Genomic DNA, 16,077 nt, shown 5'->3' with positions numbered 1-16,077 from the left:
CTTAGATTAAAGTAACTTAGATAGAGATTTTGTAGGTATTACTTAGTATCGGAAAAGGTATCAAATCCACGTGTTTACCGTTCATATTGCCAATATAATATAATATTGCCAGTTAATCAGATAATTAATCTTGTTGAACTTCATTGTCAATTAAATTGTACTTTTAACTATACATATAACGACTTGGGTTACGTAACATAAATAATTAGTAAAAAATAAATAATTAATACTTAACTTGATACGGAAATTATATAAAGGGATTTCGTAGATAACACTCGATACTGAAACATAAGTATAGCGTTATAACTGTGTGAGATATAAGTTTAGGGTTTTAATTTTGTACTGAAATTGAAATTTTATTGAAATTAAATCGAAATCATGACTCTGACCAGAGCAGCAAAGCAAAAGGCTTGAGCTAATGGGAGTGCTGTGGCTCAGGGGAGAACTGAGGGGGGGCAGTTGCCCTCTGAATCACAGCCTATTAAAATACACTACTTGCTTGATGTTTGTGGAGCAGTCAGATACGGGACATGATACTGCCATGGGGGATGTCTTTGTGTGTGCGCGATGCAAGGAGTGTAAGGAAATCAGGCGACAACTCAGCATTGTTATGGGCCTATATGAGAGCTTGAAGGACAGGGTGGATGCCCTCGAAGGATTAAAAGTGAGGGGCCCATCAAGCTCTCAGCTGCCCACACCAATGCCAGCGTTGTTATGGGCCTATATGAGAGTTTGAAGGACAGGATCTAAATTGAGGGCCCTCGAAAGATCTAAATTGAAGGGCCCATCAGGCTCTCAGCTGCCCACATCAACGCCAGAGCTTGCACTTGGTCATTACACAACACAGCGGCAATCCCCAAGGCAGAATGCGCTGGTCCCAAAGGAACTAATAGTTGTTGGTGACTCTATTGTCAGGGAAACGGGAAACAAGCTTTGTAAAAAGGATAGGTGGAACAGGACCAGGGTATGTCTGCCAGGGGCAAAGGTTGATGACGTTGTAGAGTGGATATCATCTTTTAAGGGCACAAAAGGTGATATAGTTGTACACGTTGGAACTAATGATATTAAGAGTAGGAGACCGGCAGAATTACTTAACAAGTACCGGTCACTGTTGAAAAAAAGCTGTGAATTAGGGTTGAATTTGAAAGTGTCTGCAATTCTGCCCAGACACGATAGGAGGGAGTATATGATGAGAGCCCTGTCGATCAATTTGGCCCTGGAAGGATTGTGCAAGGCTCAAGGGGGTAGAATTTTTTTCAGCCTGGTCTGTACTTGTTAACAGGAGAGATTGCTTCTACAGGGATGGGATACACTTAAATAGAAAGGGTGCAAGAATGTTTGCTGATGCTATCGAGGCAGTGTTAGGTGGGTCGGAATACTGCTAGATTGGGGGGGAAAAAGGACTAATAGATTAACAGTAGCCACTGGCAGAGGTGAAAGTGATTCTTGCACTGCTTCTATTGGAATGAGCTGCAGCCTGGAAAATAAGATGCAGGATATTTCAGAGACTGCTGGGAATCATTGGGGTACAAATAAACACATAGGTTGTGTTAGGGTAGCTAAGAAAAAGAACAGGTGCATGTATACTTGCGTGTACACCAATGCTAGGAGTTTAGTAAATAAATTTGATGAATTTGAGGTATTGCTCAAAACATCAAAGGCAGATATTGTGGGGATTTCAGAGACGTGGTGTCACACAGATATAAGGAATGCAGAACTGGAATTTGGGGAGTACAATGTCTACAGAAAGGATAGACAGGGTAGGAAGGGAGGAGGGGTTATGCTATTAGTTAAGAAATACATAAAATCCAAGGAAGTGAAGCCAGTCGACATTGCTGGACAGTGCACTGTCGAGTCAGTTTGGTGTGACATAAGAATTGGGAGATCAAAATTGAGAATAGGAGTGTGCTATAGGCCTAATGACTCTGATGAGTATAATAAGAAACTGTACGGGGAAATAGAGTGGGCCAGTAAATCAGAGAGTCTTATAATGGGGGATTTTAATTTCCCAGATATTGACTGGAATTTGGGGGCTGGTCACTCACACACTAGCAAGACTTTTGTGGATTTATTGGATGATTGTTTTCTACATCAGCATGTTCGGGAGGCAACTAGAGGGAGTAATACTCTTGATTTGATTATCAGTAGTGATTCTTCATGCATTAAGACTCTGCAGGTAAATGAACCACTAGGTGGCAGTGATCACAGTGTGCTGAAGTGGGTAACTCAAAGAGGTAACTACCATTAGGGGTAAAGGGAACGGTTATTGCTTTCATTAAGGCGACTACGATGGACTGAGACAGTATTTAAATTCTATACAGTGGGACCAACTGATGATGTTACCAACAGCAAATTGAAAATGGGAAGCATTCAAAGAACTTATCTTGGAAGCTACTAGGCTTTACATACCAACTAAGAAATATTGTTCAAGGTTTAGGCCTAAGTGGATGTCAGATGAACTAATGAGACATATGGCAGAGAAGAAAAATGCATGGGATACATACAAATTAACACGTGACACAGAAGCCTGTGATAGATACAAGTTGATCTGTAACCAAGTTACAAAGGAGGTTAGGCAGGCGAAGGCAGATTACGAGAAATCTTTGGCAAGGGATGCAAAGAAAAACAGCAAAGAGTTCTTTACTTATGTAAACTCTAGAAGGAAGGGGATGAATCAGATTGGTCCACTTGATATCGATGGGTCAACTGTTGATGATCCTGCTCAGGTAGTTAACAAACTGAATGAATATTTTGCATCGACATTCACACATGAGGAGTTATTCAGCGAGGGGAATGCCAGAGGTGTATTCAACTCTGGCAGTAAGCTAGAGAATCTTGTAATAACTGAGAGTAAAGTGGAGGAGAAATTGTTGAAGATAAATACAAGAAAGGCACCTGGGGTGGATGGGATCTATCCAGTTATATTGAAGGAGGCAGCAAAGGAAGTAAGCAGGCCCTTAGCCATAATTATGAGAGCTTTCTTGGACTCAGGGGAAGTACCCATGGACTGGAGATGTGCAAATGTGACCCCAATTCACAAAGGAGGATCAAAGGGCGACCAAAAGTAATTATAGACCTGTTAGTTTAACTTCTGTTCCTGGAAAATTAATGGAAGCACTGGTTAAAGAAGCACTGCAGGATCATCTAGACAAGACTTCAGTTATAGCTCAGACACAGCATGGTTTTGTTAAGGGGAAGTCTTGCCTGACCAATTTGATTGGATACTACGATGCAGTCACAAAAGAACTGGTTGCAGGGAATAACTTTGATATTATATATTTGGATCTTAGAAAGGCTTTTGATACTGTTGCACATGGAAGGCTGCTGCACAAATTGGAGCAGTGTGGCATTGGAGGCAAATTGCTGCTATGGATAAAGGGGTGGTTGAGGGGGAGAAGACAGAGAGTGGTAATCAATGGACACTGCTCATCGTGGTCTAATGTTATTAGTGGAGTCCTTCAGGGTTCAGTATTGGGTCCATTATTGTTTTCTGTATTTATAAATGATATTGATGATGGTATAACAAGCTTAATGTCCAAGTTTGCAGACGATACGAAGGTTGGCAGGGTTGTCAAGGACCCTACTGACACTATGCTACTGCAACAGGATCTGGAAAGGTTGAGCAGATGGGCTGAGAGGTGGCAAATGAAGTTTAACATGGACAAATGTAAAGTACTACATATGGGAAACAGCAACCCCAGAGCAACATATCAACTCTGTGGTACTACATTGACAGTGGTAGAGAATGAAAGGGACCTGGGGGTGGTTGTGCAGGCAGATATGAAGTTTTCTCAGCAGTGCAGACGGGCTGCAAGAGTAGCTCATGGTGTATTGTCGATGATATACAGGAATTTTTCTAGCAGGGATAAGGAGGTGATTATTCCCTTGTATAAGGCAATGGTCAGACCACACCTAGAGTACTGTATACAGGTCTGGAGGCCTCATTTCAAGACGGATGTAGAGATGCTGGAATGAGTACAGAGAAGGGCAACAAGATTAGTGAATTGAACAAAGGGGTGCTCTTACGAAGAAAGGCTTAAGTTTTGCAAATTACAGTGTCTGGAGACTGGGCACCGGCGAGGTGATCTGATAGAGGTGTATAAAGCCTTGAATGGTTTGAGCATGCTCAGTGGTGATGGGATTCTTCCTCTTGCTCAGAATAATCACCTGAGAGGGCATAAATTCAAATTGAGAAAAGACAGATGTAGGATAGACGTGCGGAAATTTGCCTTTAGCCAGCGGGTGGTTGGTTGGTGGAATAGACTTCCATCCCTTGTCGTGGAAGTTGACAGCCTAAATAAGTTTAAGGCTCGGCTGGACAGGTATTTCGAATGAACAGAGGCGTGAAGTGGAAGTGGTTATTTTTTATTTATTTATTTATTATTATTTTTTTTTGGCTGATGCTGCATAAGCTTGCTTTCTTGCATCAAATGCCTCTACTAATGCTAATGCTAATATTGAATAATAATAATGGACATGGATATTTTTGAAAAAATTTCCTTCGCTATTCCAGTACATTTACTTTGGTCAAATAGGAACATTAAAAAAATAGTCAGTGGGCTTGCTGACTTTACTGTCTCTTTAGTTAGTAAATAAAAGTATTTTTTTGCTTTGTGATTATAATTATAAGGATTCAGAAACTGAGCATGTAAAAAAATGATATTGTTCAAGGTTTAGAACCTAAATAGATTGTTAGATGAACTGATGAGAATAGTGGCAGGGAATAAAAATTCATGGGATGATTATAAATTATCAGGGAGGAAACAGAAACCTACAGTAAGTACAAGCTGGTCTCAAGTCAAGTCACTAAAGGAGTTAGCAGGCTAAGGCAGATTATGAGAATTCTTTGGCTAAGAATGAAAAGAAAGGTAGCAAGGACTGCTTTGCTTATGTTAACAATAGAAAGAAAGGCATCAACCACTTTGGCCCACTCAACATGAATTATTGATGATCCTGTTCAGGTTGCTGACAAATTGAATAAATATCATGCATCCACATTTACACACAAATAAGTTTTTAGGAATTTTTTTTTTTATGAAAACCCCAAACGTGAGATGTGTTATAACTTATAGTACTTAGTACTGTGCTTGGGTTGGAGGTTGATAAGACCAAAGAAGATATTTGTTGACATTAGACTTGAACTTCTGTAGACTAATTTTCAGGAAATACATATGAAGGAAGGTTGTTCCAGAAAATGGCAGTTGAATGAATAAACGAAGAAGATGAAAAGTTGGTTCTGTGAGTTTGAAGTTGGACAGTAAATGGATGTTGGCTGGTGGAAGCACGTGTTCGGACTGTTTTGAAAGAGAGAGCAGGAATTATAGAAGCCAATTCAGAAGAACAGTGCCAATGGAAGTATCTGTAGAAAAGGCATGTAGCAGAAACAGTACGTATGTCTATGAGACAGTGATTGGAGAGACTCTGTTAGAGAGAAGTTGTTAATTAACCTAACTGCCCTCTTCTGAATGGAATCTAGAAGCCTGAGAGAGGTTTTGGGGACACCACCCCAGATGTCGGAACAATATTCCATGGTAGGGCGGATTTGCGATTTGTACAGAGTGAACATCTGTTTGCAAGAAAAGTAACGTCAAGAGTAAAAGAGAAAACCAAGTTTTTTTATATGCAGAGGAAGCAATATTTGTAATGTGCTTGTGCCAAGAGAGATTAGAAGTCAGGGTAATCCCCAAAAGAGAAATATCATTTTGCCTAGAAATCGGAGTGTCACTAAAGGTAAGCATAGGAGCAGAAGAATCCTTTTTGCAAGATATAAGACAAGACTGAGTTTTAGAAGGATTGAAATAAACTAAGTTGTCGTTGCCCCACTGGAGAATTACCTGGAGATTGACATTTAAGGAATTGGTAGCAGATTTTCGAGAAGGTGAAGCTGATTGAGCAGGACAAGGTTTCTCAAAATGGAAAGTGGAAATCAATGTGCTATCATTGGCAAAACTATGGATAGGATTTCCAGTCAATGGAAGAAGGTCATTAATATACAAGAGAAAAAGAGTGGGGGAAAGAACTGAACCTTGGGGGACATCAGCATTAGTGAAGAAGTTGGAAGACAGAGAGCCATCAATCATCATCCTCAGTGAGCGATTAGAGAGAAAACTGGATAACCAATTACAAAAAACAGTTCGCAAACCATAAGGTGGAAGCTTGTTTAGAAGACCTTTATGCCAAACACGATTGAAACCTTTGAGATGTCAAGAGCAACTGCTTGTGTTTCAACAAACTTTTCCATTGAATTTGTCCATAAATGGGTAACATAAGCCAGAATATCCCCAGTGGATCGACATTGACGGAATCCATACTGGCAATCATCCATCAGACGGAGGTTTTCTAGTTAGTTTAAGAGTTGGCAGTTAATTGATTTCTCCATTACTTTAGAAAGAGTAGAAGTAATTGCAATGGGACAATAATTGGATGGGAGGGGTTTGTTACCCTTTTTAGGAACTGGCTGGATATGAGCAAATTTGCAAGCAGAAGGAAAAACACCTTTGGAATAAGAATGTGAAAAAAGCGGCAAAAAACAGGAGTAAAGCAAGTTCAGGAGCACAGGTTTTGAGAACAAGTGCAGAAATACCATCGGGACCTGGAGCTTTCTTAGTATCAAGATTCGTCAAAATCCTTCTGACATCCTTTTGACGGAAGACCACAGGAGGCATTGAACGGTGCATGTCGCGAATGGTGAGCGGTGTTTTACCACGATCATTAATACATGAGTTGGAAGAAAGATGGGATGCTAGCAGGTCAGCTTTATCCTGGCTGAAGTGACCATCTGGTTTGGACAGAGGTGGGAGCAGAGATGGGCAAAAGTTGCGGCCAATAGCTTTGGCAAGAGACCAGAATGCTCGGCTACCATTAGGACAAGAAGCAAGTTTTCTAATCGTACCTGTTCAAACTCTAGTTTGAACCAAGGAAAAGAAGAAAAGAAATCTCGCAGATCATCCCATTTTGCATTCTTGTAATGACAAACAATACGAGGTTGGGAATAGCCATGAGATTAAGGTTGCATTGGAGAAGAAACAATCACCAAGTTGTGATTTGAGGTGCCTAAACGACCTCTCACTTCGACTGTGTACTTAGAAGGGTTGTTTGTGAGAAAAAGGTCTGCGTGTTGGCTGTATGGTTAGGATTGTCCGGTATTCTTGTAGGTAAATGAACAGTCTGTGCAAGGTCATTAGTAATTGCAAAAGCCTCAGTATCTTGACCAGCTGGGTCGATGTGACTAGAAAACGGAAGCCAGCTGGAGTTGTGAACATTAAAATCACCAAGGAAAATTACATCACTGTTAGGAAAGTTGGACTGGAGGAAGTCAAAGAGCTCCAATTGATTAGTGGAGTTGGGGGAATGGTAGAGACAACAGATGAATTTGACACAATGAGGTAGAGAGATTTTAAGCCAGAGAAGATCGAAAAGAGGAGATTACAAATTACCAAGTCTCTGAGAGGGAATATCGGAATGGACATATGCACAAGTACCACCTTTGAGGCAAAAGGAATCGTACAGCGAATGGTTTGGGCACTGAGATGAAAAGTAGTTGAATTGACCGATAACTGAGATTCTGTTAGAAAAAGTACATGGGGTTTGGCAGACTGCAAGTGGAAATGAACATCGTTGAGATTAGAAGTTGAAACCACGTATATATGTGAAATGAACTAGGAAGTGTTTGGGAGTTTTAGATCTTTTCGCAGATAAGCTTGCTCTATTAGTTTGACAATTCATGGTGTATTCAATAGTAAGAAAAAGTGTGGGGGGGGGACATATATGAAGTTTTGAAGTAATGAAGTTTTTGGATATGGCGTACACATGGTAAGAATATACCCAGATCCTTGACATAAAGTGGCCTCAACAATGTCCCCCGGAACTTAGCTCTGGAGACTAAACATGGGTCCCACCACTTAAAGCCTCCAATAAGCAAAGTGGTGGTATTACACCGGTTTTTGAGAGTCATCTACTACCTAATACTGCCTGGTAACACAGAGGGGTGGCATTCCTCCATGTGGTGTGGGCGCCACACCTCGATCCCTGCTTACATTGGCTCACACTTGGGTGGTCACCCACCATGTGTTTGTGCATGGAGGTTATACCCATGATTACTAATAGTCCTACCATCATGATGGTGCAAGCAGAGGATTTGGCTGTCACAGACCGTCCGGACTTTGCCGAAATTGGGTCCACTTGACTTTAGTGTTACCTGAATATCAGTTCCATCAGCGTTTTAGACTCCCAGCTAGCAAATACAGCTTGTCTGGAATATCTGAGAGAATGTCTGTGACAACCTCAAGGACCTAGGAATGGAAATACCAGAAATGTACTAAGTTATAACTGGGAGCTAAATGATTTTGTGTGTAACTGAGAAGGAAGTGGCAGAGAAGTTTCTAAAGTTAAATGTAAATAAAGCAGCCAGGGCTGATGAACTCTCTCCATCAATGTCTAGAAACCAGGCATCTGCAAGGAGATCTGATTGAGTAAGCTGAATGCTGTTGGCAACTTGCCTCTTGCTCAGACAACACTTAAATTTGAGGAAGTTTTTGCAGGATAGTGTGTGGAAATTTGCCTTCCAATGGCAGATAGTTCAGTGTTGGCACTAACATTCATCTGGTGTTGTGGAAGTAGGTAGTTTAAATAATTTTAAGGAAGAACTTGGCAAATTCTTAGAGGAATTGGTCAGATTATGTGGAAAGTTTTTTTTTTTTTTTTTTTGCTAGTGCCATATAAGCTTGTTTCTTGCATCATTTGCCAATGCTAATACAGTCCATTCCTGTTTTTTGGGACACATCGGGACTAGTGCATTTTCGCCCGATTAAGCAGCTGCCCCAATTATATGAAGTTTCACGTAAATAGTTAAAAATACAATGTACCCCCCCCTTTACAATTGGTTCACTGTACAATCAAATCACATTACGATGAACTCAGTCTAGTAAAGTACCGTTCGCTATACAATGTGCAGTAAGCGCCGATCATTGTGATCACGTTTGTGAATTGAATTTTAATTCTATTAAACAGCGATTCTAATTAGCGAAAATAGGAGGAATATTATCCACAGGCTATAAACGCAAAGATATATTAAGCACAAATTTACCCTTTATTACTTTACCAATTAAAAAGTTAAATGATACGTGAAGATCGGAAGAATATACATGATAATCGGAATAATTAATACGTACTATAATATGTACATACTAATTAGTGACATTTATGGGTGGGGGTTAATATTTAAAACAGTAAAAAGATAAGCAATCAGTAATAAAGAACACGGCACACACACACAAATTGCAAGTAACATAATATGCGCAAGTGAGAACGGAGTAACGAGTTACAAAGCTTTAAAAATAGGAATGAAGAGAAGATCTGAAAATTAATTTTTTTTATGTGATTGAAGATTTCATGGAAGTGTAAACACATTTCACCATAATAACCCACAGAATTCCAGCTGTCGGTATTATCGCAAATTCAGTAAGATTGAGTTTACTGTCCTTTATGATAACTTTCACTAACAGAAAAGCCCAATAAACAGGTGGCTGCTAATTGTTTTTATTGTTTTAGGGTTGTGACCTCCAGAATTTCGACCAAACCATGTGGTACCGTCTGAGACAATCGTAGAGTAATCTCCAGTGCTGTAGTCTCCTGCCCCGATTAAACGGCATGCTGTTGCAATTAAGCGAAGTAAACCCTGGCTATTTTCTCGATTGGTTTTTGTTTTTTAAGATTTGCCCCGATTAACCAACCAGTGGCCCAAATAACCAGAATCCACTGTATTATGTTAAAAGAAGCGGCAAAGGAGGTAAGCAAATGCTTGGCCATAATTATGAGACCATTATTGGATTCAGCGAGAATCCTACAGATTGAAGATGTGTAAACATCTATACTGTTCACAAAAGGGAATCAGAGGACAAAGTAAGCATAATTTCTGTTTTCCTGGAAAATAACGGAGTCATGGGTTATAGAAGTAATGCAGGACATGTAAATAGGAATGCAGTTATATAGAAATCACAGCACAGATTTTTTTACGGCAAGATGTAGTCTCTCCAATCTGATTAGCTACTACTATTATGCAGTGACAAAGGAACTGTATGCAAAAATAATTTTGACATGATATACTTAGATTTCAGTAGAGCTTTTGAATTGACACTGTTCCAGATGAAGGACCACTATACAAATTGTTGCAGTGTGGCATTATTGGCAAGTTACTGCTATCGATAAAGGGATGGGTGAGTGGCAGAACACAGTAGGTGGTTATAAATGGGCACTGCTCTTCTTGGACCTATGTTGTGGAGAGTCTCAGTGTTTGATGCTTGGCCCCTTACTGTTTTTGATAATTATTAACAATACTGATGAAGACATAACCATCCAATTGGCTACGTTTACAGATGATGGCAGGGTGGTCAATGACAGGAATTGAAGCATACCATGGCAACAAGATACAGAAAAATTGGGTAGATCTACTGAGAAGAGGTCGACGTTTAACATCAATAAATGAAACGTACTGCATATGGGGGAGCGATGAGCTCAGAATAACATAACATTTGGTGGCCCCATACTTATTATGGTGGAGAATGAAAGAGACTGAAGGGTCATTGTACAGTCTGATGTGAAGTTTTCTGAATAGTGCAAGCAGTCTTGTTAGGCTGGGATTTTGTCAGTGATATAGAAAAATTTTGGGACAACGAGGTGGTTATATAATTGTATAAGGCAATGGTTAGGCCACATCTGGGGTACTGCATTCAGGTCTGGAGGTCTCATTTTAGGTAGTATGAGTACCTCTTTGAATGGGTGCAGAGAGGACCAAGGAGATATGTGAGTGGAACAAAAGGGTGCTCTTACCAGGCAAGACTTTAAATTTTCAAGTTCTGTAAATTGCAGCATGTGGAGACTAGGCACCTGTCTGGAGATTGAAATGTTTAAGGCTTTGAATGGATTCTCGATGCAGATGGCATCCTACCTCTTGCACAGATCACACACGAGAGGGCATAAATTCAAATTGAGGTGGGATGGGTGCACCATAGATGTGCAAAAATTTTCCTTCAGCTAGTCAGTGGTTGATTGTTGGAACAAACTTCCATTTGGTCTTGCTTACCTAATGATGTGTTGGGCCACTTCACGGTTAACAGCACCTATTTGCCGTTGACTCCACCAGATAGATGTCTTTAGGCATCTGTAAGGATTTATGGCATGCTGTCTGCAAGGCTTTCCACACGATCAGAATAGATGATGGTTATGTGTGCATGTCTTATTTCCTGTTCCAAAACATCCCACAGTTGTTTAATTGGATTGAAGTTAGGCGAATTTGGAGGGCAATCAAGATGGGTGATATCTTCACTGTGTTCCTTGAACTGCTCATGCACAGTGCAGGCCCAAGATCTCATTGGAAGATCTCATTTCTGTTTGAAAAAATGCAATGTATCGGGGTGCACATGGTTTCCTAAGAACTGCAGGTAGACTTTACCAGTGAAACTTTGGTTCATAAGCTCCAGAGTTGCTAGTTGTTGCAAGCAAAAGATACCTCATATTAAGCAACCACTGCCACCTGCCTTGATAATGGGACCATGCACAGTGGGTTCATGGACTTATGTTGCTTTCACTACACAAAGGCATCTGTTGGCACATTGCACCAGGTATTTGGATTCATCTAACCAACACCACAACATTTGCTTCGATATTGTTCTTGGGATATTTTTCCTGTATTCACCATATTGTATTGCAGTGTCAACTGTCGCACATTGACCTGTTGTTGAGCCTGTACAACATGCTGCACATCATGAACATCCACTTTCTGTGTGTAGGTTAGTACTAATGATATTAACAGTAGGAAATCTAAAGATTTGCTTAACAAATACAGCACAGTGCTGAGAGAAAGTTGAGTTACAAGTAAATTTGAGTGTCTGCAATTCTTCTCACTCACGATAGGACATTATGTAGTAGTAGTAGTAATCGAGGCATGTGAATCAAGAAAGCAAGCTTATGTAGCATCAGCCAAAATAAAAAAAAAAAAAAAAAAATTTCACACATTAGCATTAGTAGAGGCATATGATGCAAGAAAGCAAGCTTATTCAGCATCAGCCAAAAAAAAAAAACACCACTTCCATTTCACCCCTCCGTTCGCTCGAAATACCTGTCCAGTTGAGCCTTAAATTTGTTTAGGCTATCAACTTCAACAAGTGATGGAAGTCGGTTCCACCAACCAACCACCTGCTGGCCAAAGGCAAATTTCCGCATATCTATCCGACATCCGTCCTTCCTCAATTTGAATTTATGCCCTCTGAGCTGATTATTCTGAGCAAGATGAAGAATCCCATTGGCATTGAGCATGCTCAAACCATTCAAAGCCTTATACACCTCTATCAGATCACCTCGCCGGTGCCTAGTCTTCAGACTCTGTAATTTGCAAAACTTAAGCCTTTCTTCGTAAGAGCAACCCTTTGTTCCATTCACTAATCTTGTTGCCCTTCTCTGTACCCGTTCCAGCAGCTCTACATCCTTCTTGAAATGAGGCCTCCAGACCTGTATACAGTACTCAAGATGTGGCCTAACCATTGCCTTATACAAGGGAGTAATCACCTCCTTATCCCTGCTAGAAAAATTCCTGTATATCATTGACAAGACACCATGAGCTACTCTTGCAGCTCGTCTGCACTGCTCAGAGAACTTCATATCTGCCTGCACAATTACCCCCAGGTCCTTTTCATTCTCCACCACTGTCAGTGTAGTACTGCAGAGTTGATACGTTGCTCTGGGGTTACTGTTTCGCATATGTAGTACTCTACATTTGTCAGTGTTAAACTTCATTTGCCACCTCTCAGCCCATCTGTTCAACCTTTCCAGATCCTGTTGAAGCAGCATAGCGTCAGTGGTGTCCTTAACAACCCTGCCAACCTTTGTATCATCTGCAAACTTGGACATTAAACTTGATATCCCATCATCAATATCATTCATAAACACCAAAAACAACAACGGACCCAACACTGAACCCTGAGGAACTCCACTAATAACATTAGTCCACGTTGAGCAGTGTCCATTGATTACCACTCTCTGTCTTCTGCCACTCAACCATCCCCTTATCCATAGCAGCAATTTGCCTCCAATGCCACACTGCTCCAATTTGTGCAGCAGTCTTCCATGTGCAACAGTATCAAAAGCCTTTCTAAGATCCAAATATATAATATCAAAGTTATTCCCTGCATCCAGTTCTTTTGTGACTACATCATAGTATCCAATCAAATTGGTCAGGCGAGACCTGCCCTTAACAAAACCATGCTGTGTCTGAGCTATAACTGAATTCTTGTCTAGATGATCCTGCAGTGCTTCTTTAACCAGTGCCTCCATTAATTTACCTGGAACAGAAGTTAAACTAACAGGTCTATAATTACTTGTGTCAGCCTTTGATCGTCCTTTGTGAATTGGGGTTACATTTTCACATCTCCAGTCTATGGGTACCTCCCCTGAGTCCAAAGAAGCTCTCATAATTATGGCTAGGGGTTTGCTTACTTCCTTTGCTGCCTCCTTTAATATAACTGGATAGATCCCATCCACCCCAGGTGCGTTTTTTATGTTTATCCTCAACAATCTCTCCTCCACTTTCCTCTCAGTTATTACAAAATCATCCAGCTCACTGCCAATGTTTACTTTACCTACATCATTCTCCTTCCTGAATAACTCCTCATGCGTGAATGTAGATGCAAAATACTCGTTTAGATTGTTAGCCACCTGAGCAGGATCCTCAACTGTTGAATCATCAATATCCAGTGGACCAATCTGATTCATCCCTTTCCTTCTTGAGTTTAAATAGGTAAAGAACTCTTTTCTGTTTTTCTTTGCATCCTTTGCCAAGGATTTTTCGTAGTCTGCCTTTGCCTGCCTAATCTCCTTTGTGACTTGGTTACAGACCAACTTATATCTATCATAGGCTTCCATGTCACCCATTAATTTGTATGTATCCCATGCATTTTTCTTCTCTGCCACATGTCTCATTAGTTCATCTAACAACCATTTAGGCCTAAACCTTGAACAATATTTCTTAGTTGGTATGTAAAGCCTGGTAGCCTCCAAGATTAGTTCCTTGAATGCTTCCCATTTTGAGTAGCATTCAAGGAACATCCATTCCTTCTAAACATTTGTCCAGTTCCTCCTTCAATTTATCTAAGCTATCAGCTTCCACAACAACAGATGGAAATTTGTTCAAGCAATCTACTACCCGCTGGCTAAAGGCAAATTTCCGCACATCTATTTTACAACTGTCTTCAGTTGCCACTTCTCAGACCATCTGCCAAATTTTCTAGATCCTGTTGCAGTAGCACACTGCCATTACTGTTATTAACAACCCTGCCAACCTTTGTATCATCTGCAAACTTCGACACTAAGCATGATATACCTTCATCAATATCATTGATAAATGTACAGAATGGTGGGCCCATCACCAACCCCCTGGGGGACTCCACTAATAACATTAGTCCACAAAGAGCAACGTCCATTGATTACCACTCTCTGTCTTCTCCCACTCAATCACCCTTTTATCCATTGTAGCAACTTACCTTTAATACCATACTGCTCCAATTTGTACAGTAGTCTTCCATTGTTCTAAATGGGCACTGCTATTTTTGGACTAACGTTATAAGTGGATTTTCCTTACTGTTTACAATATTCGTTAATGATATTGATGAAGGCATATTGAGCTTATTGTCGAAGTTTGTAGATGATACAAATGTTGGCATGATAGTTAATGGTAGGAATCAAGGCAAACTACTGCAGCAAGACCTAGAGAAATTAGGTAGTGGGCTGAGAAGTGGCAATTTAAGGTTTAACTTTTGTAAATGCAAGGTATTTCACACAGTCATCAGTAATATCACAATAACTTGTCATTTAGGTGGTGGAGAAAGACAGAAGGTTATTGTAGTCCAACATGAAGTTCTATGAGCAGTGCAGATGGCTGCTAGAATAGCTCATTGTGTTTTGTCATTGTATAAGGCAATGGTTATGCTATATCTTGAGTACTGCATGCAGGTCTGGAAGCTTCATTTTAAGAAAGATGTGGATCTCTTAGAATGGGTGCAGAGAAGAGCAGCCATAATCACGACAATTTTGTTTTGTAAAATTTCAGTTCTGTACTTTTTTAAATTTTTGAAACATTTAGTTTATTTACTTTTTAATCTAAAAAGTACAGTACATCATTATGAAGACTAAAATCAAAGAAATTTTTAGAAAATAATTTTAAAATAAATTTCAAATAATTGATAAATGATTGGAGTACAAATACTGAAATCCAATAACCTCAGTACTAGACCATTTCCTTGTTTCAGAATGAAAGCTTATCAACAGTTTTTTCATCATTTTTGTTATTCCTTTAAGTAATTTTGTACTGTACTTTGTTTTTATTGTTCCATGCATAGTATATAACACATATAAAATAAAGTGCAGTGTATACATTAAATAAAACTTTGTATGTGAATGACATAGGAAGAAATATGCAAAACATTTGTTAGGTATCCTCCCATTATATCATTATATGTACAGAAAATTGCTTCTGATTTATGAACTTTTGAATTACAAATTGCATTCCAAAGAATGCATAAGATTCATAAAATGGTCGATTACTGTGCTAAATTATAACAACAGTTATTGTTATTATAATTTACATTTACACTATATACACTGGTGTTCAAATAAAGTGCATCACCTAGGAATTTCACATTTCTAACCCTTTTTCGCGATGGTGTGTTACATTAATGACTAGTATCACAAATAAAAATATAAACAAAAGATATTTATTAATAGTTAAAGCAAAGCTAAGTAATACTTGACAGGTGCTCTCAAAATATTCAAAAATGAGCATTAAAACAGTTTTTGTAAACATGACAATTATGGCTGAAATGTTATCAGAAGCCTTCAATTTGCTACTTCAGTTTATCATTTTAAATGGAAAACAAAATAAAAAGTTCATCAGGTGCAAACTAATATTTAGTTGAACTGCCTCTGTCCCTGATGACAGCAGCACATCATCGAGGCATTGACAAGATCAATTTCTGAAGATAATCAACCGACTGTTTGTGGTTCCAAACACGAATTATGGCTTCCTGAAGT

The 16,077-nt window shown here is 39.6% G+C and overlaps 1 protein-coding gene across 2 annotated transcripts in view; it reads left to right on the top strand.

The window, feature by feature from the left end:
• Positions 1-16,077, top strand: part of LOC150076141 (acyltransferase PGAP2-like) — a 227,807-nt gene that overhangs the window by 37,940 nt on the left and 173,790 nt on the right. The gene's annotated exons all lie outside the window — the stretch shown is intronic.

The sequence above is a fragment of the Mastigoproctus giganteus genome, chromosome 13, assembly GCF_048544385.1.
Source record: "Mastigoproctus giganteus isolate SK-2022 chromosome 13, ASM4854438v1, whole genome shotgun sequence".
NCBI lineage: Eukaryota > Metazoa > Arthropoda > Arachnida > Uropygi > Thelyphonidae > Mastigoproctus > Mastigoproctus giganteus.
This window is presented reverse-complemented; position numbering and strand designations above follow the sequence as displayed.